The 26306-nt window shown below is 41.9% G+C and overlaps 18 non-coding genes across 18 annotated transcripts; 3 read left to right on the top strand and 15 right to left on the bottom strand.

Annotated features, from left to right (window-relative positions):
* Positions 1–6784: 6784 nt before the first annotated feature.
* On the top strand, positions 6785–6866 carry TRNAS-UGA (transfer RNA serine (anticodon UGA)). Its single transcript has one exon. It is a non-coding gene; the product is annotated as a tRNA-Ser (tRNA).
* A 562-nt stretch (positions 6867–7428) lies between these two features.
* TRNAS-UGA (transfer RNA serine (anticodon UGA)) lies at positions 7429–7510 on the top strand. Its single transcript has one exon. It is a non-coding gene; the product is annotated as a tRNA-Ser (tRNA).
* Positions 7511–8134: 624 nt separating this feature from the next.
* Positions 8135–8215, top strand: TRNAS-AGA (transfer RNA serine (anticodon AGA)). Its single transcript has one exon. It is a non-coding gene; the product is annotated as a tRNA-Ser (tRNA).
* Positions 8216–14371: 6156 nt separating this feature from the next.
* Positions 14372–14453, bottom strand: TRNAS-CGA (transfer RNA serine (anticodon CGA)). The gene has a single exon. It is a non-coding gene; the product is annotated as a tRNA-Ser (tRNA).
* Positions 14454–15104: 651 nt separating this feature from the next.
* On the bottom strand, positions 15105–15186 carry TRNAS-UGA (transfer RNA serine (anticodon UGA)). Its single transcript has one exon. It is a non-coding gene; the product is annotated as a tRNA-Ser (tRNA).
* A 624-nt stretch (positions 15187–15810) lies between these two features.
* Positions 15811–15892, bottom strand: TRNAF-AAA (transfer RNA phenylalanine (anticodon AAA)). The gene has a single exon. It is a non-coding gene; the product is annotated as a tRNA-Phe (tRNA).
* Positions 15893–16515: 623 nt separating this feature from the next.
* TRNAS-CGA (transfer RNA serine (anticodon CGA)) lies at positions 16516–16597 on the bottom strand. The gene has a single exon. It is a non-coding gene; the product is annotated as a tRNA-Ser (tRNA).
* Positions 16598–17953: 1356 nt separating this feature from the next.
* TRNAS-UGA (transfer RNA serine (anticodon UGA)) lies at positions 17954–18035 on the bottom strand. The gene has a single exon. It is a non-coding gene; the product is annotated as a tRNA-Ser (tRNA).
* A 622-nt stretch (positions 18036–18657) lies between these two features.
* TRNAA-CGC (transfer RNA alanine (anticodon CGC)) lies at positions 18658–18739 on the bottom strand. Its single transcript has one exon. It is a non-coding gene; the product is annotated as a tRNA-Ala (tRNA).
* A 620-nt stretch (positions 18740–19359) lies between these two features.
* On the bottom strand, positions 19360–19441 carry TRNAS-CGA (transfer RNA serine (anticodon CGA)). The gene has a single exon. It is a non-coding gene; the product is annotated as a tRNA-Ser (tRNA).
* Positions 19442–20063: 622 nt separating this feature from the next.
* TRNAS-CGA (transfer RNA serine (anticodon CGA)) lies at positions 20064–20145 on the bottom strand. Its single transcript has one exon. It is a non-coding gene; the product is annotated as a tRNA-Ser (tRNA).
* Positions 20146–20770: 625 nt separating this feature from the next.
* TRNAS-UGA (transfer RNA serine (anticodon UGA)) lies at positions 20771–20852 on the bottom strand. The gene has a single exon. It is a non-coding gene; the product is annotated as a tRNA-Ser (tRNA).
* Positions 20853–22181: 1329 nt separating this feature from the next.
* On the bottom strand, positions 22182–22263 carry TRNAS-UGA (transfer RNA serine (anticodon UGA)). The gene has a single exon. It is a non-coding gene; the product is annotated as a tRNA-Ser (tRNA).
* A 623-nt stretch (positions 22264–22886) lies between these two features.
* TRNAS-UGA (transfer RNA serine (anticodon UGA)) lies at positions 22887–22968 on the bottom strand. Its single transcript has one exon. It is a non-coding gene; the product is annotated as a tRNA-Ser (tRNA).
* A 623-nt stretch (positions 22969–23591) lies between these two features.
* TRNAS-CGA (transfer RNA serine (anticodon CGA)) lies at positions 23592–23674 on the bottom strand. The gene has a single exon. It is a non-coding gene; the product is annotated as a tRNA-Ser (tRNA).
* Positions 23675–24296: 622 nt separating this feature from the next.
* Positions 24297–24378, bottom strand: TRNAS-CGA (transfer RNA serine (anticodon CGA)). The gene has a single exon. It is a non-coding gene; the product is annotated as a tRNA-Ser (tRNA).
* Positions 24379–25002: 624 nt separating this feature from the next.
* On the bottom strand, positions 25003–25084 carry TRNAS-CGA (transfer RNA serine (anticodon CGA)). Its single transcript has one exon. It is a non-coding gene; the product is annotated as a tRNA-Ser (tRNA).
* A 621-nt stretch (positions 25085–25705) lies between these two features.
* On the bottom strand, positions 25706–25787 carry TRNAS-UGA (transfer RNA serine (anticodon UGA)). Its single transcript has one exon. It is a non-coding gene; the product is annotated as a tRNA-Ser (tRNA).
* Positions 25788–26306: the final 519 nt, after the last annotated feature.

Genomic DNA, 26306 nt, shown 5'->3' with positions numbered 1-26306 from the left:
TTTGGTCAGGCAAAATATAATTTTCCTCAAAAGTACCCAGGACGGGCTCCACGGGTCCCGGCGCAGTCCTCCCCCGGGCGTCCGGGGCTCCCTTCTCCAGGCCGATGGCAGGTCAGAGTGACCAGGACGGGCTCCACGGGTCCCGGGCAGTCCTCTCCCGGGCGTACGTGGTTGTCCGACAGATTCGGGCGGATGTGCTTTTACGAACCGGATCGGAATCGGCCCAAATAATAATAATAATAATCCACATTTGTAAAGCGCACAATCACCCGTAAGGGTATCTAGGCGCTAGGGGCCGTCGGGAAGATTAAGCAAGCTATTGCCCAGAGTCACATGGTGCTGGGCTAATCTGCCGCCGGTGCCGGGGATCGAACCGTGATCCCCAGATTCCGGAGTCAGCCGCCCTAGCCGCGGCGCCAGCTATTGCCCAGAGTCACATGGTGCTGGGCTAATCTGCCGCTGGTGCCGGGGATCGAACCGTGATCTCCAGATTCCGGAGTCAGCCGCCCTAGCCGTAGCGCCAGCTATTGGCCAGAGTCACATGGTGCTGGGCTAATCTGCCGCCGGTGCCGGGGATCGAACCGTGATCCCCAGATTCTGGAGTCAGCCGCCCTAGCTGCGGCGCCAGCTATTGCCCAGAGTCACATGGTGCTGGGCTAATCTGCCGCCGGTGCAGGGGATCGAACCGTGATCCCCAGATGGGGATATCCCAAAAATCTGGCATGGATACGGCCCGCCAGGACAGGTTTGGACACCCCTGATATAGAGCCTTTAGCCTAACTTTTTTGAAAAATCTCTGATGTCCAAACTTAAATAGAAATCCGTCCAATGGGAGAATGGAGCCCAGGATCATTGCTTTGAACATACGGCCATTTGAATTGTCTAGCGGGGTCTTTAATAACATTCTAGAATGGGTCAGATGGAACGCCCATGCATAGTATTCAAGGTCTGGCAGGGCAAGCCCTCCTTTTTCTCTCCTCCTTCTCAGCTTCTTCCAAGCCAGCCTAGTTGACATGAAGCACCAGATAAATGATTTGATATTTTGTTGACATTTGAAGAGTGACTTAGTATCGAATGTTAATGGAATACAGTTAAAAATAAATGTATATTTGGGGAGGATGGACATTTTCACCAGGCTAGTTCTCCCATAGATGGTGAGGGGGAGAAAAGACCAAGACTTCATAAGAGCTTTAGCTTCGCGGGATATCCTGTCCAGGTTAGACTGGATCAAAAAATTTAGATCATTTGTGATTTTAATACCCAGATAGCGGATTGAGGACCTGACCGGAAGCTGAAGATTCATGATGTTCCAAGCCATTATATCTGTTTTTCCGGCGTTTATTTCATACCCAGAGAATTTTCCGAATTCCTCTGCTCTTTTAATTACTATAGGGAATGCCTGGACCGGGTCTGTTGTATAGATGAGAATATCATCGGCATATAATCCGACTTTCTTCTCCCATCCGGAAAAGACAAAAGGCAGAATATTAGTGTCCTCTCTAATAGTCTGGGCAAATGGTTCAACATAAATGTTGAATAGAAGAGGGGAGAGAGGGCACCCCTGTCTTGTCCCTCTACTTATTTCAAATGAATATGTACGCATGCCATTAATTAATATGCTGGCTCTCGGGTTTTTATATAGTAGCCCTACCGCTCTGCAGAATTTAGGACCAAGTTGAAACTTCTCCATAACAGCAGTTAGATAGGACCAGTTGACCCTATCAAATGCTTTTGTTGCATCCAGTGTCATTATGGCGAGAGGCAAGGCAAAGGTTGACGCGATATCTATCGCGCCAATTAGATCATAAGTTAGGTCAGCCAGTTGTCGGCCTCTAATAAACCCCTTTTGGTCCTGATGGATAGTTGCACCAATCTCGCTTCCCAAACGTGCAGCCAAAACTGATGAGAAGATCTTATAATCGTTGTTGAGAAGCGAGATTGGACGGTATGATCCACAGTCCGCAGGATCTTTGCCTGTTTTTAAAATTAAGGTGATATTTGCCTCTCCCCAAGAGCTGGGTGGTGCTTCCCCTCTAATTAGGATATTGTTGAAAAGGTTTGTTTGGATCGGGGTGAGTATTGGGTTAAGCACTCGATATAGCTCCCCCGGGATACCATCAGGTCCTGCAGCCTTTCCCAATTTTAGATGTTTAATGACTTTTTCAACCTCAGCCTCGGTAATTTCTTTCTCTAGGTTTTCCCTCTGTGCCATCGACAGCTTAGGAAGATTCACCTTATCCAACCACTCCGTTCTTTTCCCGATATTAACATTAGTCGCATCTGTGTATATATCTTGAAAAAAGATGGTGAAGGCTTCTCCTATTTCGAGATCTGTCTTCCTACTGTCGACTTCCCCCACTAACCTTACTTCTTTTATATGGTTCCTAGCCTGGTCGGTTTTTATTTTCCAAGCCAGGAGCTTCCCTGCCGATTCGCTGTATTCAAAGTGGGAGAGCTTGCTCACCTGCCATCGTTTACTCAATCTCTCCTGCAGAAGTGTATTTAGTTTGTCTTTTAGCTCCCTTTTCTTTTCCAAATTTCCCGATGACTCTGGGTCCGCAGACTCTAAGAAGGCCAGATCCTGCTCTATTTTTGTTATCTCCTCTCTGTATATCCTTTTCCTGTAGGATGCCCGATTCGTGATATGACCCCTTATGTATGCTTACCATGACTCCCAGACAATCCCCAAGGAGGCGGATTCTATGTTCCACTCCAAACAGGAGGCAGTTTCAGATATAAGAAGTTCTCTTTCTTCTTCTTCCAATAGAATGGAGCGGTCAAAAGACCAAGAGGTATGGGTGGGCCCCTGATCTAACGTTATCGAAAAGGTAATGGCAGAATGATCGGAGATGTGTTGCAGCAAATATGATAAGTTCTTTATTGAATCTTTTATAGAGAAGCTAAATAGAGCGTAGTCCATACTTGATTTGTGTTTATATTTATGATTGTGATACGAGACCCCCAAAGTTTTCCCGGCCCTTTGTCTCCACAAATCTTCCATCCCCAGGTTGGACATAGAGTGTACAAGAGTTTCTCTCATTTTACTATGGACAACGGCTCTCGAACTAGGGGTTTTATCTAATTTCGGATCTAACAATAGATGAAAATCGCCCATCCATATTATTGGATCTGTGATAGTGATCAAGTGGTTTTGCAATGTATTTAAGTAGGCGGGATCGTCCTGATTGGGACCATAATATCCGACCAGGGTGACTCGCCTCCCATCAAACTGAACATTAGCTAGCAGCCATCTTCCACTCGAATCTGTCCTCCAATCCGCTATCTGAGCCCTAGCTCTTTTTAAAGATAATAGCTACTCCACGGATATTAGCGTTATGGTCCGTACTTATGAATTTGTCCACCCATTTCAGTTTTTTCATTATATCTGAAAACTCTTGTTTTTTTAAGTGAGTCTCCTGGATTGTTATGACCTGCGCGGGCGAGTCTCTGAGATATTGGAGAATTTTATGTCTCCTACCTCGCACACGTAAGCCATTTACATTCCATGACAAAAATGTAATATCCCTCATTTTGCTTTAACATGCGGCTGTTCTGCTCCTCCCATGATACTATCTCTGCTGCTGTCTGTCTTTTATAAACTGTGTTGGCCAGCTTTATTGAGTATCTCTCCCAGGGCTCTACAAGATTCAATGAATTAATCTTTTGCTTATGAGTACTTTTTTGTGCTTTCACCCCCCTAGTTACCCCCCTTGCTCCCCTAGAAACCACCCCTTACTTACTCTGGCCAGATGGCTTGCCAGGTTGACGTCACCGACCTTGCCCCCCCTGATGCCCTCGTTCGTTAGATGGTCGACACTCTTTATCCTGGGTGTCGTAGTTGTTATTATGGGGGTTGGACCCAATAAGAACAAAAAAAAAAAAAAAGAAAAAGGGCGACAGGTGGAAGAGGGGGAGGAACACTTAAACCTCTACCCCACAACTCTGTGCTCTCAAACATTACCTCTGTTTTTATTTTGTTATGCATTTTCCAATTTTTCCCACTTTTTTCCCCCCTTCCTTTATTTATTTTTATTTGATTATTTATTTATTTAATTTTTTTCCTTTTTTTTGTTTTCCTTTCCCTGTTCCCCCTGCTCTTTTCTCCCTTACTCTTTCCCTTCCTTTTCCCTTCGCTTCTTTTCCCCTCTTTTTTGTAGCATGTGGTAATTAACCCCCCATTTTTGACATTTTTTTATTTCTTAAGCTTTCTCTTTTTGTGCAATATTAAGTCATTATCCCCTATTTTTTTACTTTTTGGGTTTTTAGTACTTATCTTATTTCTTTATTTTGTTAGTTATATACATTGTTCCTCCTTGGTATTTCTGTTTTCCATCTGAGGCTTGATTGGATAAGCATCCTATGTCCAGAGGTTTAAGAGAATTCTTTGATGGATACTAGTAATTCATCTGCCTCTAAGGGAGTCTTAATATTGTAAATTTTATTATTGAACATGACTTTCAGAAACGCGGGGAATCTCATCTGCACGGTGGCTCCCAAAGCTCTGAACTTTTCCATTCGTTGTCCCAGCTCCCATTGCCTTTCCAATGTGGTTTTAGACAGATCTGATCTCACTTTGATGGAAAAATTAGAAGCCTTCAGTGACTTAGCTTTTAGTGCTAGATTAAGTATCTTTTCCTTTGTCGCATACATTAGAAAATTAACAAGGATCTTTCTAGGTTTGCTCCTACCCGAGTTCAGCCGGAAAGGATCGCGGTGGATCCTTTGTATGTCTAATTTTAGGTCTTCTGTTGACTCCTCTAGATTAAGAGCCTCCTTTAACAAAGAAACAACATATTTCTTTATTTCGCTTCCTTCTTTGCCTTCTGGGATTTTTAGAAGTCTAAGATTATTCCTCCTTGAATCATTTTCTAAAGACTCAACTCTGTCTTTTACAGCATCCCCCTCTCTGCGTAGAGACTGAATTCTGGTTTCTGCGTGATCCAATTTGGCTTTGAGTTCACAAACGGTGCTCTCTAAGCTCCCAGTCCTCTCGAAGAGCCCGTCAACTTTGGTCTCTAAGTTCTCGCACATAGCACGAATCTCCGATTGGTTTTGCCTGGACTCGGCAAAACTCTTTTTGGCTTCCGCAAAACCTGTTTTAATCTCGTCTCTCATGTTGAGAAGTAGATGTTGGAGAGTGCTCTCGCTGTCTTCATTGTTACTCCCGGCGAGTAAGACCGAGTCTTTTTTTCCACTAGAGGCATCTGGGGATTCTGAGCTCTCCACGTCGACCACCAAATGCTCTGATGGAGTCTCTATGGCTGTGTTCAAATCAGTGCTCAAATCTATTGTACCATTAACCACGTCTAGCTTATTCGCCTGTTCCATTTAATCCACTTCTGGAAGCTAGGTACGACTAAATATGGCTGATGGGCTTAATGAATCGAGGGGTTCAGCTGGGGTAGGTATATTTTGTTCGGCAGTCAAGTTTTGAGGGCCCAGAAATTCTTGATTGATATTTAGGGTCTGGGGTAGGGCCTTAAAGTAGGACCTCAAAGAAGGCGTAATCAGTGTGGCTTTACTCTTTTTAGGTATTATCTTTTTAGCGGACCTCTGAAGCGGCTCTTTAGCGCTACTGCCCAGGTGGTCAGCCCCTAGTTTAGTCGTGCTTGATGACAGTTGACCTCCTTCCTTGAAAGGCGCTTTATCCTGTGCTGCTTGTGATGGATCTGGCTCGGGATCTGTCTCAGTGCTTGTTTCAAGACCTCTTTCGGGGGTCTCTTCCGTCAGAGATTCCGACTCAGAGTCCAGCTCCACAGCTTTAGTCCCGATGGCTATGCCCTTCTTTTTACCCTTCCCCTTCCCCTTTCTCTTCCCCAGGTTGTCGCTGGTGGACCCCTTCTTTCCTCCTGAATCCCTCCTCCTGATCTGTGCTTTGGTCAGTGTTTTGCTAGTACTCTGGCTTCGGACTGCCACGGAAAGAGCATGCAGTTTGTTCTTGATACTAACTGGATTTGGAGCTGGGGCTGATAAGGGACAAGAGTCTTTTGCAGGCCCACCACTTATATCTTGGTTTGTGTGTAGCAGGGAGCTCCTGTCTCTATCTATGGCTTTCCTGCCTGATTAAGGTTACATATGGTGCTAACAGCTGCCGGTTTTAAATTTTTGTTTGTTTTTACACTTTTTACAATCTTTGCAACTTTGCCTGTATCAGGTGCTTCTGACATGCCATCCTCCCGAGAAGCCCCCTTACCGCACCATTTCACCGCTCTCCCGGACCTCAGGAACACACTGTGAGCAGCCGCCCTGCGACTTTTCCGCAGCTCCGCGGCTGCCTCAAACCAGCGGAGGGGCGCGGGAAGAGAGATCCGCCCCCAACACATCGGCTGTTCCGCTGTTCCGCTTGCGGTGTCCGGCGGGTATTCCTAAGCCAAGCCGAGCCGAGCCTGTGAACTGAAGTAGCGAGCCGGTAAACTGCCGCGCTGCAGGAGACGCCAGTACAGACGCCGCAGCAGAGAAGCTCTTTTGACCCCCGCCCCCCCTCTGAACCGAATCCGAGTTGGAATCAGTCCATCGCCATGCCTCTTCACACGGGAGAGTCCCAGGACAGAACGCCGAATCAGCCGCAGTCGACCTGGTCAGTGAGCTTGGTTCCGATGCATCAGTGCAGGAGCCGGTGTCGGGACGTGCGCGCCACTCTAGCTAGCGGCCGCCATGTTTTCCCAAGCTCCTTGTACCTGCTTGTTTGTATTGTTTTTAAAAAGTGCATTGCAGAACATCAGGAATTTGCTGTGGGACACCTTGAAAACTTTCATACAGATTATTTGCACAAAGCTTACAGTAAGTTGTTGTGGCCGAGTGGTTAAGGCAATGGACTTGAAATCCATTGGCGTCTCCCCGCGCAGGTTCGAATCCTGCCGACAACGAGAGTATTTTTATCTTCGGCTACAATTTTAGAAGTTAACCTTTAGTATTTCTTCCATGTCAGTTTTATAAATAGGTGGCTTATTTTGTTGTCACTTTTGCCTCTTCACATATTTATTATCGCTACCCCTTTCATATCTTTGCTATACCTCTCTTCCTACATCAGCGCTGGTGCAAGCGCTTCAAATTATTATACCCTGGCTCTCTCAGTCATACCTGCGTGTGCACTTGAAACTTACTTTACCAATAAAAGAAGCAAATAGAGAAATAGAACAAAAGTGCTTGCTGGATTAGACAAACACACTTCATAAAAGTGCATTTTCTTTTTTATTCTCCCGTGTTACAAGCTTAACTGCTCCCTGTGTAATTTCTCTTAACCTGCTGTCCCAGGAAGATAATTTTATTTAGAGGCTCTTTCTGTGTTTTTTCCAATTAATCTCATTTGAGCTCCTTGTACCTGCTTGTTTGTATGGTTTTTAAAAAGTGCATTGCAGAACATCAGGAATTTGCTGTGGGACACCTTGAAAACTTTCATACAGATTATTTGCCCAAAGCTTAGTGTAAGCTGTTGTGGCCGAGTGGTTAGGGCGATGGACTTGAAATCCATTGGCGTCTCCCCGCACAGTTTCGAATCCTGCCGACGACAAGAGTATTTTTATCTTCGGCTACAATTTTAGAAGTTAACCTTTAGTATTTCTTCCATGTCAGTTTTATAAATAGGTGGCTTATTTTGGTGTCACTATTGCCTCTTCACATATTCATTATCGCTACCCCTTTCATGTCTTTGCTATACCTCTCTTTCTACATTAGCGCTGATGCAAAAGCTTCAAATTATTATACCCTGGCTCTCTCAGTCATACCTGCATGTGCACTTGAAACTTACTTTACCAATAAAAGAAGCAAATAGAGAAATAGAACAAAAGCGCTTGCTGGATTAGGCAAACACACTTCATAAAACTGCATTTTCTTTTTAATTCTCCCGTGTTACAAGCTCAACTGCTCCCTGTGTAATTTCTCTTAACCTGCTGTCCCAGGAAGATAATTTTATCCACAGGCTCTTTCTGTGTTTTTTCCTTAGTCTTTCTTTCCCTTTTCTTAGCTGTGTAACTGTTCCTTTACGTGCTCTATTTAGGCGCCATTAATCTCATTTGAGCTCCTTGTACCTGCTTGTTTGTATTGTTTTTAAAAAGTGCATTGCAGAACATCAGGTATTTGCTGTGGGACACCTTGAAAACTTTCATACAGATTATTTGCACAAAGCTTACGGTAAGTTGTTGTGGCCGAGTGCTTAGGCGATGGACTAGAAATCCATAGGGGTCTTCCCGCGCTGGTTCGAATCCTGCCGACAACGAGAGTATTTGTATCTTCGGCTACAATTTTAGAAGTTAACCTTTAGTATTTCTTCCATGTCAGTTTTATAAATAGGTGGCTTATTTTGGTGTCACTATTGCCTCTTCACATATTTATTATCGCTACCCCTTTCATGTCTTTGCTATACCGCTCTTCCTACATCAGCGCTGGTGCAAACGCGTCAAATTATTATACCCTGGCTCTCTCAGTCATACCTGCATGTGCACTTGAAACTTACTTTACCAATAAAAGAAGCAAATAGAGAAATAGAACAAAAGTGCTTGCTGGATTAGACAAACACACTTCATAAAAGTGCATTTTCTTTTTTTTTTCTCCCGTGTTACAAGCTTAACTGCTCCCTGTGTAATTTCTCTTAACCTGCTGTCCCAGGAAGATAATTTTATCTACAGGCTCTTTCTGGGTTTTTTCCCTAGTCTTTCTTTCCTTTTTCTTAGCTGTGTAACTGTTCCTTTACTTGCTCTATTGAGGCACCATTAATCTCATTTGAGCTCCTTGTACCTGCTGCTGTTTTCTCCACCCCTCATACTGCCACTTCCCTCTTTCTCTCTTTCTCTGAGGTTGGTGGCTACTTTCCAAAGCTTCCAATGCCCCATGGTTCCTTCCTCTTGTTGTCAGACGTGAATTGGTAAAGGAACCAATTTAACAAGCCTTTACCATTCACACATGGCAGAAGTGCATGTTGTGGGGCCCCTACGAGCCATGGTGCTTGCTTCATCATAATTAGGAACGTAGTCATTAGCCACAGCTCTGCTCATGGGTCACTGAGGTCAGTTTCATTAATTACTCAAAAGCATAACCATGCAGTCCCCCCTGTGTAGTTATCTTGCTTTACTGCTGTTTGTGTGATTAGCTGGGAGGTGCTCACGGCAGCATCGTCCCTATAAAAGTGTAGTTGGACCGCTCTTTAACTCTTTCTTGCTTCACATACAGATGGCTTGAACGGTACAGGGGAGATGCATGTCTAATAGACAGAATAGAAGAACTGCACCAGGTGGGTTTCTCTGCATTGGTGTCCCATCACTGGCCAGCAAGTGTAATGTGTGACCTTTGCCTCCTGGCAGTTCACAAGCAGGCGGCCAGGAAACGGTTTCAGCCTATCAACCACGGAGGAGATACAGCCTTTGTATAAGGAATGAGGAAGCAATGAATACATCCAGCCTATCACAGGAATTGCCCTGACTGTTCCGAATTATGAATTATCCATGTCACTGCACGTTATTGAGCACAAGTAGCTTGCCGTTATCGTATAGTGGTTAGTACTCTGCGTTGTGGCCGCAGCAACCTCGGTTTGAGTATGAGTCACGGCATTGTGGTTGGCAATGTCACAGCAGTTGGGTTTTGCTTTTACAGACTTAGCAAATGTACCAGTGGTTTTTGTAAAATGTCTATTAAAAACAGATCCTTTTAAATACTTAAACAATCCATCAACACAATATTTAAACTCACATGATTATAAGCTGTAGCTATATTGTAATTATTGACATAAATTATCGTTCTTGAACCTATTAGGGGTTGGGGGAGCGGAGTTCTACCCCATGACAATCAGAATGCTTATGAATGCAGTTGCAGTTGAGTGATCTGTGTTGTGGCTGTCTAGAGGGAATGCACAAATGTAGCTGTCACGCAGCCCAATCCAGACGTGCATTGGAGACAGGTTTTCAGGCAAATAGAGCAGTGAGTGCAGAGAAATTTTCACTCTCTAAAAGTGACATTTATAAAATAGTAGAGTTAAATCCAACCTCACCAGTAAGTAGGATTTATCAATAAATAAATAAAGCTTCCCCTCTCTAATATGGAATTACCAAATAAAAAATAAAAGGGAACAACCAACGCTAACCTATGAGAGGGGTAGACCTCACAGTAGAGAAAAATTAAATAGACTGTTTGGTACTACCAGGACTTGCACACTACCACAGTACATATCTTACCTTTTACTTACATAGCATGATGCCCCTAGGACTACCTAGGGCATACCTTAGGGGTTACTTATATGTAATAACATTGGAGTTTAAGGCTTGGCAAGTGGTTTTAAATGCCAAGTGGAAGTGTCAGTACACTGCAACACAGGCACTGCAGAGGCAGGCTTGAGACAGGTTTGAAGGGCTACTTCTTTGGGCGGCACAATCTGTCCCTAGGTATATGGTATACCACTTTACAACTGGCTTTCAAGTAAATTGAATCTGTCAGTCAGGTATACTCCAATTACACACATGTTTAGGGAAGAAACACATGCACTTCAGCACTGATTATTAGTGATAAAGTGATCAGAGTCCTAAGGCCAAAAAAACAATACAGAAAAACCATGAGGTGAAACGCAAAAAGGTAGGGTCGGGACCACCTTAAAGATGCCAGGTCTAACGAAAACGAACTAAGGATAACGTGCGTAAAACATCAGGTTTTTCTCCGGCATTTGTTGAGACAAGTGGGCCTTCTTTTATATTCCATTCAAGCAATCTTTCCCGGACCCCTTTCTTAAATAGCTCTTCAAGGAAAAAAGATAAAGCACTTACAAAGGAGTCTCAATTACTCAAAGATGGCAGACTTCCGGAATATCGGCCCTTGACCAAAAGCAGCAAGAAAACAGAGTGCAATAGGTTCCAAAACATTGAGTGCCACATGGGAGTATGAATGCAAGACTATCCTTTCCAAAACTAGAGATATACTCATGCAATTTTTGTTTTTAGGAGAGAATGTGCCTGCTGAAAAAAACATTGTTTTTAAAAAGTGCATTGCAGAATATCAGGAATTTGCTTTGGGACACCTTGAAAACTTTCATACAGATTATTTGCACAAAGCTTACAGTAAGTTGTTTTGGCCGAGTGGGTAAGGCGATGGACTAGAAATCTATTGTGGTCACCCTGCACAGGTTCGAATCCTGCCGACAATGGGAGTATTTTTATCATCAGCTACAATTTCAGAAGTTAACCTTTGGTATTTCTTCCATGTCAGTTTTATAAATAGGTGGCTTATATTGGTGTCACTATTGCCTCTTCACATATTTATTTTTGCTACCCCTTTCATGTCTTTGCTATACCTCTCTTCCTACATTAGCGATGGTGCAAACGCTTAAAAATATTATACCCTGGCTCTCTCAGTAATACCTGCATGTGCACTTGAAACTTACTTTACCAATGAAAAAAGCAAATAGAGAAATAGAACAAAAGTGCTTGCTGGATTAGGCAAACACACCTCATAAAAGTGCATTTTCTTTTTTATTCTCCCGTGTTACAAGCTTAACTGCTCTCTTTGTAATTTCTCTTAACCTGCTGTCCCAGGAAGATAATTTTATCTACAGGCTCTTTCTGTGTTTTTTCCCTAGTCTTTCTTTCCCTTTTCTTAGCTGTGTAACTGTTCCTTACGTGCTCTATTTAGGCGCAATCAATCTCATTTGAGCTCCTTGTACCTGCTTGATTGTATTGTTTTTAAAAAGTGCATTGCAGAACATCAGGAATTTGCTGTTGGACACCTTGAAAACTTTCATACAGATTATTTGCACAAAGCTTACTGTAAGTTGTTGTGGCCGAGTTGTTAAGGTGAGGAACTTGAAATCCATTGGGGTCTCCCCACGCAGTTTCAAATCCTGCCGACAACAAGAGTATTTTTATCTTCAGCTACAATTTTAGAAGTTAACCTTTAGTATTTCTTCCATGTCAGCTTTATAAATAGGTGGCTTATTTTGGTGTCACTTTTGCCTCTTCACATATTTATTATCGCTACCCCTTTCATGTCTTTGCTATACCTCTCTTCCTACATCAGCGCTGGTGGAAACGCTTCAAATTATTATTCCCTGGCTCTCTCAGTCATATCTGCATCTGAACTTGAAACTTACTTTACCGATAAAAGAAGCAAATAGAGAAATAGAACAAAAGTGCTTGCTGGATTAGGCAAAGACACTTCATAAAAGTGCATTTTCTTTTTATTCTCCCGTGTTACAAGCTTAACTGCTCCCTGTGTAATTTCTCTTAACCTGCTGTCCCAGGAAGATACTTTTATCTACAGGCTCTTTCTGTGTTTTTCCCTAGTCTTATGGCCGGGATGCCTGCCACCCCCTCCCAACACACATCCCCAAGGATGGGAAGTCGGACAATAGTTGACTTTTTTGGAAGACGGGAGGGAGTCACCCTCCCGGCCGTATTTATTAAAATATGAAACAAAATTTAAAACATTAAATTAAAAGTTTCATCATTATGCATTATGTACAATTTGACATTTATTACATTTCGATGCAGTCATGTACTTTTGGCTAACATCCTGAAAATGCATACACTCTAATTCAAATTGTGCATCCTAGCATTAAGGGCCAACGGCAAGGTCTTAACCGGTGTCAGATCCCTACTACCAAACTCCCGCCCTCACCGTGTGAGCGGCGCATGCGCAGAGGGCTCTACCCTCATTGCCAACTGTAACTTCCCTTGTCGTGGTGGGGGCCCCCTTTCTACTCTACGCCATCTTAAGGGTCGTCCGAGTTCCCGTATAAGGTCTCTGTAGGAAGGACAGCGTGGACTCTCTCCCCCACCCCATACTCTCTATCCGCCGTCGCGGATATCCGGCCCCCGGGAAATTAGTCAGGAGGGGCATTTAACCGCCTCCCCCCCTGGGAGGGGCCCATGGCCATCTCCCCCTAGGCGCCCCATCCTTAGTGGGTGCTGCCTCCCCGTGGAAGGGGCCAATGGCCGTCTTCCCCCAGGCGCTCCCATCCATTGTGGGTGGCGCCCCACTCTAGGGACCTTTAAATTCCTGCTCACCGATCATGACCTTACCGCCCGACAAATAAATACGACAGTTGTTTATCTACCAAAAGGAAAAAATTCCACATCATCTTACTGCTATTACTGATCATTCCTGCAAGAAGAAATTCTCCAATGCAAACCATATACATTCTCAACATTCCTTTATTCACTCTACCAAGGAAAAAGGAAAAGGCCTATACTTTCATCACTCAGAAAACTTTATTTCCTCCAAACATTTGCTGTATGGGGCTGGTGGGTGGGTCAAAATTGCTGCTTGTTCCGTCGAGGGCTCACGAGCAACGAGTGGGTGCAGCCTTCCGATCCGAGGAACAAGAGGACGATCTTCAGGGTTCCCGCTCCTTTATCCTTCTGCGGGAGGGCGTGTACCCGTCCCCGATACGCCTACTGGGCGTGGTCTTCCTTCAAGGTGTCTAGGACAACCCCTCTCGGGCGGGGGGAAGGCACGCTCCGGCTACGCCGCTTTGGGGATACCAGCCGGGCCACGCCCACCCCGCCCAAAATGGCTTCCCGGGAGGTTCGGGCCCTCATCCATACGTTCGGGGGGACCTAGCGGTCGCCCCTTTCCATATGGCCGGGATGCCCGCCACCCCCTCCCAACACACATCCCCAAGGATGGGAAGTCGGACAATAGTTGACTTTTTTGGAAGACGGGAGGGAGTCACCCTCCCGGCCGTATTTATTAAAATATGAAACAAAATTTAAAACATTAAATTAAAAGTTTCATCATTATGCATTATGTACAATTTGACATTTATTACATTTCGATGCAGTCATGTACTTTTAGCTAACATCCTGAAAATGCATACACTCTAATTCAAATTGTACATCCTAGCATTAAGGGCCAACGGCAAGGTCTTAACCGGTGTCAGATCCCTACTACCAAACTCCCGCCCTCACCGTGTGAGCGGCGCATGCGCAGAGGGCTCTACCCTCATTGCCAACTGTAACTTCCCTTGTCGTGGTGGGGGCCCCCTTTCTACTCGACGCCATCTTAAGGGTCGTCCGAGTTCCCGTATGAGGTCTCTGTAGGAAGGACAGCGTGGACTCTCCCCCCCACCCCATACTCTCTATCCGCCGTCGCGGATATCCGGCCCCCGAGAAATTAGTCAGGAGGGGCATTTAACCGCCTCCCCCCCTGGGAGGGGCCCATGGCCATCTCCCCCTAGGCGCCCCATCCTTAGTGGGTGCTGCCTCCCCGTGGAAGGGGCCAATGGCCGTCTTCCCCCGGGCGCTCCCATCCGTTGTGGGTGGCGCCCCACTCTAGGGACCTTTAAATTCCTGCTCACCGATCATGACCTTACCGCCACAGACCGGATAGTTGACCGACTATCCGGTCCCCCCAACTCCTCCTATAGGTCAAAATACATAATGGGGGAAAATACTCTCGTTGTCAGCAGGATTTGAACCTGCGCGTGGAGACCCCTATGGATTTCGAATCCATCGCCTTAACCACTCAGCCACAACAACTTACAGTAAGCTTTGTGCAACAACAACTTACAGTAAGCTTTGTGCAAATAATCTGTATGAAACTTTTCAAGGTGTCCCACAGCAAATTCCTGATGTTCTGCAATGCACTTTTTAAAAACAATACAAACAAGCAGGTACAAGGAGCTCAAATGAGATTAATGGCGCCTAAATAGAGCACGTAAAGGAACAGTTACACAGCTAAGAAAAGGGAAAGAAAGACTAGGGAAAAAACACTGAAAGAGCCTGTAGATAAAATTATCCTCCTGGAACAGCAGGTTAAGAGAAATTACACAGGAAGCAGTTAAGCTTGTAACACGGGAGAATAAAAAAGAAAATGCACTTTTATGAAGTGTCTTTGCCTAATCCAGCAAGCACTTTTGTTCTATTTCTCTATTTGCTTCTTTTATTTGTAAAGTAAGTTTCAAGTGCACATGCAGGTATGACTGAGAGAGCCAGGGTATAATAATTTGAAGCGCTTGCACCGGCGCTGATGTAGGAAGAGAGGTATAGCAAAGACATGAAAGGGGTAGCGATAATAAATATGTGAAGAGGCAAAAGTGACACCAAAATAAGCTACCTATTTATACAACTGAGATGGAAGAAATACTAAAGGTTAACTTCTAAAATTGTAGCCGAAGATAAAAATACTCTTGTTGTCGGCAGGATTCGAAACTGCATGGGGAGACCACAATGGATTTCAAGTCCATCACCTTAACCACTCGGCCACAACAACTTACAGTAAGTTTTGTGCAAATAATCTGTATGAAAGTTTTCAAGGTGTCCCACAGCAAATTCCTGATGTTCTGCAATGCACTTTTTAAAAACAATACAAACAAGCAGGTACAAGGAGCTCAAATGAGATTAATGGCGCCTAAATAGAGCACATAAAGAAACAGTTACACAGCTAAGAAAAGGGAAAGAAAGACTAGGGAAAAAACACAGAAAGAGCCTGTAGATAAAATTATCTTCCTGGGACAGCAGGTTAAGAGAAATTACACAGGGAGCAGTTAAGCTTGTAACACGGGAGAATAAAAAAGAAATTGCACTTTTATGAAGTGTCTTTGCCTAATCCAGCAAGCACTTTTGTTCTATTTCTCTATTTGCTTCGTTTATTGGTAAAGTAAGTTTCAAGTACACATGCAGGTATGACTGAGAGATCCAGGGTATAATAATTTGAAGCCCTTGCACCAGCGCTAATGTAGCAAGAGAGGTATAGCAAAGACATGAAAGGGGTAGCGATAATAAATATGTAAAGAGGCAATAGTGACACCAAAATAAGCCACCTATTTATAAAACTGACATGGAAGAAAAACTAAAGGTTACCTTCTGAAATTGTAGCCGATGATAAAAATACGTTCATTATCAGCAGGATTCGAACCTGCGCAGGGAGACCCTAATGGATTTTTAGTCCATCGCCTTAACCACTCGGCCACAGCAACTTACTGTAAGCTTTGTGCAAATAATCTGTATGAAAGATTTCAAGGTGTCCCACAGCAAATTCCTGATGTTCTGCAATGCACTCTTTAAAAACAATAAAAACAAGCAGGTACAAGGAGCTCAAATGAGATTAATGGCGCCTAAATAGAGCACGTAAAGGAACATTTACACAGCTAAGAAAAGGGAAAGAAAGACTAGGGAAAAACCACAGAAAGAGCCTGTAGATAAAATTATCTTCCTGGGACAGCAGGTTAAGAGAAATTACACAGGGAGCAGTTAAGCTTGTAACACGGGAGAATAAAAAAGAAAATGCAGTTTTATGAAGTGTGTTTGCCTAATCCAGCAAGCACTTTTGTTCTATTTCTCTATTTGCTTCTTTCATTGGTAAAGTAAGTTTCAAGTACACATGCAGGTATGACTGAGAGCGCCAGGGTATAATATTTTGAAGCGTTTGCACTATCGCTAATGTAGGAAGAGAGGTATAGCAAAGACATGAAAGGGGTAGAAAAATAAATATGTGAAGAGGCAATAGTGACACCAATATAAGCCACCTATTTATAAAACTGACATGGAAGAAATACGATAGGTTAACTTCTAAAATTGTAGCCAAAGATGAAAATACTCTCGTTGTCAGCAGGATTCCAACCTGCGCGTGGAGACCCCTATGGATTTCGAATCCATCGCCTTAACCACTCAGCCACAACAACTTACAGTAAGCTTTGTGCAACAACAACTTACAGTAAGCTTTGTGCAAATAATCTGTATGAAACTTTTCAAGGTGTCCCACAGCAAATTCCTGATGTTCTGCAATGCACTTTTTAAAAACAATACAAACAAGCAGGTACAAGGAGCTCAAATGAGATTAATTGCGCCTAAATAGAGCACGTAAAGGAACAGTTACACAGCTAAGAAAAGGGAAAGAAAGACTAGAGAAAAAACACTGAAAGAGCCTGTAGATAAAATTATCTTCCTGGGACAGCAGGTTAGGAGAAATCACACAGGGAGCATTTAAGCTTGTAACACGGGAGAATAAAAAAGAAAATGCACTTTTATGAAGTGTCTTTGCCTAATCCAGCAAGCACTTTTGTTCTATTTCTCTATTTGCTTCTTTTATTGGTAAAGTAAGTTTCAAGTGCACATGCAGGTATGACTGAGAGAGCCAGGGTATAATAATTTGAAGCGCTTGCACCAGCGCTGATGTAGGAAGAGAGGTATAGCAAAGACATGAAAGGGGTAGCGATAATAAATATGTGAAGAGGCAAAAGTGACACCAAAATAAGCCACCTATTTATAAAGCTGACATGGAAGAAATACTAAAGGTTAACTTCTAAAATTGTAGCTGAAGATAAAAATACTCTTGTTGTCGGCAGGATTTGAAACTGCGTGGGGAGACCCCAATGGATTTCAAGTTCCTCACCTTAACAACTCGGCCACAACAACTTACAGTAAGCTTTGTGCAAATAATCTGTATGAAAGTTTTCAAGGTGTCCAACAGCAAATTCCTGATGTTCTGCAATGCACTTTTTAAAAACAATACAAACAAGCAGGTACAAGGAGCTCAAATGAGAATAATGGCGCCTAAATAGAGCACGTAAAGGAACAGTTACACAGCCAAGAAAAGGGAAAGAAAGACTAGGGAAAAAACACAGAAAGAGCCTGTAGATAAAATTATCCTCCTGGGACAGCAGGTTAAGAGAAATTACACAGGAAGCAGTTAAGCTTGTAACACGGGAGAATAAAAAAGAAAATGCACTTTTATGAAGTGTCTTTGCCTAATCCAGCAAGCACTTTTGTTCTATTTCTCTATTTGCTTCTTTTATTTGTAAAGTAAGTTTCAAGTGCACATACAGGTATGACTGAGAGAGCCAGGGTATAATAATTTGAAGCGTTTGCACCAGCGTGATGTAGGAAGAGAGGTATAGCAAAGACATGAAAGGGGTAGTGATAATAAATATGTGAAGAGGCAATAGTGACACCAAAATAAGCTACCTATTTATACAACTGAGATGGAAGAAATACTAAAGGTTAACTTCTAAAATTGTAGCCGAAGATAAAAATACTCTTGTTGTCAGCAGGATTCGAAACTGCACGGGGAGACCACAATGGATTTCAAGTCCATCACCTTAACCACTCGGCCACAACAACTTACAGTAAGTTTTGTGCAAATAATCTGTATGAAAGTTTTCAAGGTGTCCCACAGCAAATTCCTGATGTTCTGCAATGCACTTTTTAAAAACAATACAAACAAGCAGGTACAAGGAGCTCAAATGAGATTAATGGCGCCTAAATAGAGCACATAAAGAAACAGTTACACAGCTAAGAAAAGGGAAAGAAAGACTAGGGAAAAAACACAGAAAGAGCCTGTAGATAAAATTATCTTCCTGGGACAGCAGGTTAAGAGAAATCACACAGAGAGCAGTTAAGCTTGTAACACGGGAGAATAAAAAAGAAAATGCATTTTTATGAAGTGTGTTTGCCTAATCCAGCAAGCACGTTTGTTCTATTTCTCTATTTGCTTCTTTTATTGGTAAAGTAAGTTTCAAGTGCACATGCAGGTATGACTGAGAGCCAGGGTATAATATTTTGAAGCGTTTGCACCATCGCTAATGTAGGAAGAGAGGTATGGCAAAGACATGAAAGGGGTAGCAAAAATAAATATGTGAAGAGGCAATAGTGACACCAATATAAGCCACCTATTTATAAAACTGACATGGAAGAAATACTAAAGGTTAACTTCTAAAATTGTAGCCGAAGACGAAAACACTCTTGTTGTCGGCAGGATTCGAAGCTGCGCGGGGAGACCCCAATGGATTGCGAGTCCATCACCTTAACCACTCGGCCACAACAACTTACTGTAAGCTTTGTGCAAATAATCTGTATGAAAGTTTTCAAGGTGTCCCACAGCAAATTCCTGATGTTCTGCAATGCACTTTTTAAAAACAATACAAACAAGCAGGTACAAGGAGCTCAAATGAGATTAATGGCGCCTAAATAGAGCACGTAAAGGGACAGTTACACAGCTAAGAAAAGGGAAAGAAAGACTAGGGAAAAAACACAGAAAGAGCCTGTAGATAAAATTATCTTCCTGGGACAGCAGGTTAAGAGAAATTACACAGGGAGCAGTTAAGCTTGTAACACGGGAGAATAAAAAAGAAAATGCAGTTTTATGAAGTGTGTTTGCCTAATCCAGCAAGGACTTTTGTTCTATTTCTCTATTTGCTTCTTTCATTGGTAAAGTTTCAAGTACACATGCAGGTATGACTGAGAGAGCCAGGGTATAATATTTTTAAGCGTTTGCACCATCGCTAATGTAGGAAGAGAGGTATACCAAAGACATGAAAGGGGTAGCAAAAATAAAAATGTGAAGAGGCAATAATGACACCAATATAAGCCACCTATTTATAAAACTGACATGGAAGAAATACTAAAGGTTAACTTCTAAAATTGTATCAGAAGACGAAAATACTCTCGTTGTCGGCAGGATTCGAACCTGCGCGGGGAGACCCCAATGGATTTCGAGTCCATCGCCTTAACCACTCGGCCACAACAACTTACTGTAAGCTTTGTGCAAATAAACTGTATGAAAGTTTTCAAGGTGTCCCACAGCAAATTCCTGATGTTCTGCAATGCACTTTTTGAAAACATTACAAACAAGCAGGTACAAGGAGCTCAAATTAGATTAATGATGCCTAAATAGAGCACGTAAAGGAACAGTTACACAGCTAAGAAAAGGGAAAGAAAGCCTAGGGAAAAAACACAGAAAGAGCCTGTAGATAAAATTATCTTCCTGGGACAGCAGGTTAAGAGAAATTATACAGGGAGCAGTTAAGCTTGTAACATGGGAGAATAAAAAAGAAAATGCTCTTTTATGAAGTGTGTTTGCCTAATCCAGCAAGCACTTTATTTCTATTTCTCTATTTGCTTCTTTTATTGGTAAAGTAAGTTTCAAGTGCACATGCAGGTATGACTGAGAGCCAGGGTATAATATTTTGAAGCGTTTGCACCATCGCTAATGTAGGAAGAGAGGTATAGCAAAGACATGAAAGGGGTAGCAAAAATAAATATATGAAGAGGAAATAGAGACACCAATATAAGCTACCTATTTATAAAACTGACATGGAAGAAATACTAAAGGTTAACTTCTAAAATTGTATCAGAAGACGAAAATACTCTTGTCGTCGGCAAGATTCGAACCTGCGCGGGGAGACCCCAATGGATTTCGAGTCCATCGCCTTAACCACTCGGCCACAACAACTTACTGCAAGCATTGAGCAAATAATCTGTATGAAAGTTTTCAAGGTGTCCCACAGCAAATTCCTGATGTTCTGCAATGCACTTTTTAAAAACAATACAAACAAGCAGGTACAAGGAGCTCAAATGAGATGAATGGCGCCTGAATACAGCACGTAAAGGAACAGTTACACAGCTAAGAAAAGGGAAAGAAAGTCTAGGGAAAAAACACAGAAAGAGACTGTAGATAAAATTATCTTCCTGGGACAGCAGGTTAAGAGAAATTACACAGGGAGCAGTTAAGCTTGTAACACGGGAGAATAAAAAAGAAAATGCAGTTTTATGAAGTGTGTTTGCCTAATCCAGCAAGCACTTTTGTTCTATTTCTCTATTTGCTTCTTTCATTGGTAAAGTAAGTTTCAAGTACACATGCAGGTATGACTGAGAGAGCCAGGGTATAATATTTTGAAGCGTTTGCACCATCGCTAATGTAGGAAGAGAGGTATAGCAAAGACATGAAAGGGGTAGCAAAAATTAAATATATGAAGAGAAAATAGTGACACCAATATATGCTACCTATTTATAAAACTGACATGGAAGAAATACTAAAGGTTAACTTCTAAAATTGGATCAGAAGACGAAAAAACTCTCGTTGTCGGCAGGATTCAAACCTGCGCGGGGAGACCCCAATGGATTTCAAGTCCATCGCCTTAACCACTCGGCCACAACAACTTTCTGTAAGCTTTGTTCAAATAATCTGTATGGAAGTTTTGAAGTTGTCCCAAAGCAAATTCCTGATGTTCTGCAATGCACTTTTTAAAAACAATACAAACAAGCAGGTACAAGGAGCTCAAATGAGATTAATGGCGCCTAAATAGAGCACGTAAAGGAACAGTTACACAGCTAAGAAAAGGGAAAGAAAGACTAGGGAAAAAACACAGAAAGAGCCTGTAGATAAAATTATCTTCCTGGGACAGCAGGTTAAGAGAAATTACACAGGGAGCAGTTAAGCTTGTAACACGGGAGAATAAAAAAGAAAATGCAGTTTTATGAAGTGTGTTTGCCTAATCCAGCAAGCACTTTTGTTCTATTTCTCTATTTGCTTCTTTCATTGGTAAAGTAAGTTTCAAGTACACATGCAGGTATGACTGAGAAAGCCAGGGTATAATATTTTGAATCGTTTGCACCATCGCTAATGTAGGAAGAGAGGTATAGCAAAGACATGACAGGGGTAGCAAAAATAAATATGTGAAGAGGCAATACTGACACCAATATAAACCACCTATTTATAAAACTGACATGGAAGAAATACTAAAGGTTAACTTCTAAAATTGTAGCCGAAGACGAAAATACTCTCGTTGTCAGCAGGATTCGAACCTGCGCAGGGAGACCCCAATGGATTTAGAGTCCATCGCCTTAACCACTCGGCCACAACAACTTACTGTAAGCTTTGTGCAAATAATCTGTATGAAAGTTTTCAAGGTGTCCCACAGCAAAGTCCTGATGTTCTGCAATGCACTTTTTAAAAACAATACAAACAAGCAGGTACAAGGAGCTCAAATGAGATTAATGGCGCCTAAATAGAGCACGTAACGGAACAGTTACACAGCTACGAAAAGGGAAAGAAAGACTAGGGAAAAAACACAGAAAGAGCCTGTAGATAAAATTATCTTCCTGGGACAGCAGGTTAAGAGAAATTATACAGGGAGCAGTTAAGCTTGTAACACGGGAGAATAAAAAAGAAAATGCCCTTTTATGAAGTGTGTTTGCCTAATCCAGCAAGCACTTTATTTATATTTCTCTATTTGCTTCTTTTATTGGTAAAGTAAGTTTCAAGTGCACATGCAGGTATGACTGAGAGAGCCAGGGTATAATATTTTTAAGCGTTTGCACATCGCTAATGTAGGAAGAGAGGTATAGCAAAGACATGAAAGGGGTAGCAAAAATAAAAATGTGAAGAGGCAATAATGACACCAATATAAGCCACCTATTTATAAAACTGACATGGAAGAAATACTAAAGGTTAACTTCTAAAATTGTAGCCGAATACGAAAATACTCTCGTTGTCAGCAGGATTTGAACCTGCGCGGGGAGACCCCAATGGATTTCAAGTCCATCGCCTTAACCACTCGGCCACAACAACTTACTGTAAGCTTTGTGCAAATAATCTGTATGAAAGTTTTCAAGGTGTCCCACAGCAAATTCCTGATGTTCTGCAATGCACTTTTTAAAAACAATACAAAGAAGCAGGTACAAGGAGCTCAAATTAGATTAATGGTGCCTAAATAGAGCACGTACAGGAACAGTTACACAGCTAAGAAAAGGGAAAGAAAGCCTAGGGAAAAAAACACAGAAAGAGCCTGTAGATAAAATTATCTTCCTGGGACAGCAGGTTAAGAGAAATTATACAGGGAGCAGTTAAGCTTGTAACATGGGAGAATAAAAAAGAAAATGCCCTTTTATGAAGTGTGTTTGCCTAATCCAGCAAGCACTTTATTTCTATTTCTCTATTTGCTTCTTTTATTGGTAAAGTAAGTTTCAAGTGCACATGCAGGTATGACTGAGAGCCAGGGTATAATATTTTGAAGCGTTTGCACCATCGCTAATGTAGGAAGAGAGGTATGGCAAAGACATGAAAGGGGTAGCAAAAATAAATATGTGAAGAGGCAATAGTGACACCAATATAAGCCACCTATTTATAAAACTGACATGGAAGAAATACTAAAGGTTAACTTCTAAAATTGTAGCCGAAGATGAAAAATCTCTCGTTGTCGGCAGGATTTGAACCTGCGTGGGGAGATCCCAAAGGACTTCAAGTCCATCGCCTTAACCACTCGGCCACAACAACTTACTGCAAGTTTTGTGCAAATAATCTGTATGAAAGTTTTCAATGTGTCCCACAGCAAATTCCTGATGTTCTGCAATGCACTTTTTAAAAACAATACAAACAAGCAGGTATAAGGAGCTCAAATGAGATTAATGGCGCCTAAATAGAGCACGTAAAGGAACAGTTACACAGCTAAGAAAAGGGAAAGAAAGACTAGGGAAAAAACACAGAAAGAGCCTGTAGATAAAATTATCTTCCTGGGACAGCAGGTTAAGAGAAATTACACAGGGAGCAGTTAAGCTTGTAACACGGGAGAATAAAAAAGAAATGCAGTTTTATGAAGTGTGTTTGCCTAATCCAGCAAGCACTTTTGTTCTATTTCTCTATTTGCTTCTTTCATTGGTAAAGTGAGTTTCAAGTACGCATGCAGGTATGACTGAGAGAGCCAGGGTATAATATTTTGAAGCGTTTGCACCATCGCTAATGTAGGAAGAGAGGTATAGCAAAGACATGAAAGGGGTAGCAAAAATAAATATATGAAGAGGAAATAGAGACACCAATATAAGCTACCTATTTATAAAACTGACATGGAAGAAATACTAAAGGTTAACTTCTAAAATTGTATCAGAAGACGAAAATACTCTTGTCGTCGGCAAGATTCGAACCTGCACGGGGGAGACCCCAATGGATTTCGAGTCCATCACCTTAACCACTCGGCCACAACAACTTACTGTAAGCTTTGTGCAAATAATCTGTATGAAAGTTTTCAAGGTGTCCCACAGCAAATTCCTGATGTTCTGCAATGCAATTTTTAAAAACAATACAAACAAGCAGGTACAAGGAGCTCAAATGAGATTAATGGCGCCTAAATAGAGCACGTAAAGGAACAGTTACACAGCTAAGAAAAGGGAAAGAAAGACTAGGGAAAAAACACAGAAAGAGCCTGTAGATAAAATTATCTTCCTGGGACAGCAGGTTAAGAGAAATCACACAGAGAGCAGTTAAGCTTGTAACACGGGAGAATAAAAAAGAAAATGCACTTTTATGAAGTGTGTTTGCCTAATCCAGCAAGCACGTTTGTTCTATTTCTCCATTTGCTTCTTTTATTGGTAAAGTAAGTTTCAAGTGCACATGCAGGTATGACTGAGAGCCAGGGTATACTATTTTGAAGCGTTTGCACCATCGCTAATGTAGGAAGAGAGGTATGGCAAAGACATGAAAGGGGTAGCAAAAATAAATATGTGAAGAGGCAATAGTGACACCAATATAAGCCACCTATTTATAAAACTGACATGGAAAAAATACTAAAGGTTAACTTCTAAAATTGTAGCCGAAGACGAAAATACTCTTGTTGTCGGCAGGATTCGAAGCTGCGCGGGGAGACCCCAATGGATTTCGAGTCCATCGCCTTAACCACTCGGCCACAACAACTTACTGTAAGCTTTGTGCAAATAATCTGTATGAAAGTTTTCAAGGTGTCCCACAGCAAATTCCTGATGTTCTGCAATGCACTTTTTAAAAACAATACAAACAAGCAGGTACAAGGAGCTCAAATGAGATTAATGGCGCCTAAATAGAGCACGTAAAGGAACAGTTACACAGCTAAGAAAAGGGAAAGAAAGACTAGGGAAAAAACACAGAAAGAGCCTGTAGATAAAATTATCTTCCTGGGACAGCAGGTTAAGAGAAATTACACAGGGAGCAGTTAAGCTTGTAACACGGGAGAATAAAAAAGAAAATGCAGTTTTATGAAGTGTGTTTGCCTAATCCAGCAAGGACTTTTGTTCTATTTCTCTATTTGCTTCTTTCATTGGTAAAGTAAGTTTCAAGTACACATGCAGGTATGACTGAGAGAGCCAGGGTATAATATTTTTAAGCGTTTGCACCATCGCTAATGTAGGAAGAGAGGTATAGCAAAGACATGAAAGGGGTAGCAAAAATAAAAATGTGAAGAGGCAATAATGACACCAATATAAGCCACCTATTGATAAAACTGACATGGAAGAAATACTAAAGGTTAACTTCTAAAATTGTATCAGAAGACGAAAATACTCTTGTTGTCGGCAGGATTCGAACCTGCGCGGGGAGACCCCAATGGATTTCGAGTCCATCGCCTTAACCACTCGGCCACAACAACTTACTGTAAGCTTTGTGCAAATAATCTGTATGAAAGTTTTCAAGGTGTCCCACAGCAAATTCCTGATGTTCTGCAATGCACTTTTTGAAAACAATACAAACAAGCAGGTACAAGGAGCTCAAATTAGATTAATGGTGCCTAAATAGAGCACGTAAAGGAACAGTTACACAGCTAAGAAAAGGGAAAGAAAGCCTAGGGAAAAAAACACAGAAAGCCTGTAGATAAAATTATCTTACTGGGACAGCAGGTTAAGAGAAATTATACAGGGAGCAGTTAAGCTTGTAACATGGGAGAATAAAAAAGAAAATGCCCTTTTATGAAGTGTGTTTGCCTAATCCAGCAAGCACTTTATTTCTTTTTCTCTATTTGCTTCTTTTATTGGTAAAGTAAGTTTCAAGTGCACATGCAGGTATGACTGAGAGCCAGGGTATAATATTTTGAAGCGTTTGCACCATCGCTAATGTAGGAAGAGAGGTATGGCAAAGACATGAAAGGGGTAGCAAAAATAAATATGTGAAGAGGCAATAGTGACACCAATATAAGCCACCTATTTATAAAACTGACATGGAAGAAATACTAAAGGTTAACTTCTAAAATTGTAGCCGAAGACGAAAATTCTCTCGTTGTCGGCAGGATTTGAACCTGCGCGTGGAAATCCCAAAGGACTTCAAGTCCATCGCCTTAACCACTCGGCCACAACAACTTACTGCAAGTTTTGTGCAAATAATCTGTATGAAAGTTTTCAAGGTGTCCAACAGCAAATTCCTGATGTTCTGCAATGCACTTTTTAAAAACAATACAAACAAGCAGGTACAAGGAGCTCAAATGAGAATAATGGCGCCTAAATAGAGCACGTAAAGGAACAGTTACACAGCCAAGAAAAGGGAAAGAAAGACTAGGGAAAAAACACAGAAAGAGCCTGTAGATAAAATTATCCTCCTGGGACAGCAGGTTAAGAGAAATTACACAGGAAGCAGTTAAGCTTGTAACACGGGAGAATAAAAAAGAAAATGCACTTTTATGAAGTGTCTTTGCCTAATCCAGCAAGCACTTTTGTTCTATTTCTCTATTTGCTTCTTTTATTTGTAAAGTAAGTTTCAAGTGCACATACAGGTATGACTGAGAGAGCCAGGGTATAATAATTTGAAGCGTTTGCACCAGCGTGATGTAGGAAGAGAGGTATAGCAAAGACATGAAAGGGGTAGTGATAATAAATATGTGA

This window comes from Lissotriton helveticus, chromosome 12 (assembly GCF_964261635.1).
Source record: "Lissotriton helveticus chromosome 12, aLisHel1.1, whole genome shotgun sequence".
NCBI lineage: Eukaryota > Metazoa > Chordata > Amphibia > Caudata > Salamandridae > Lissotriton > Lissotriton helveticus.
The sequence above is the reverse complement of the archived record's forward strand: the minus strand, read 5'-3'. Positions and strand labels throughout refer to the sequence as shown.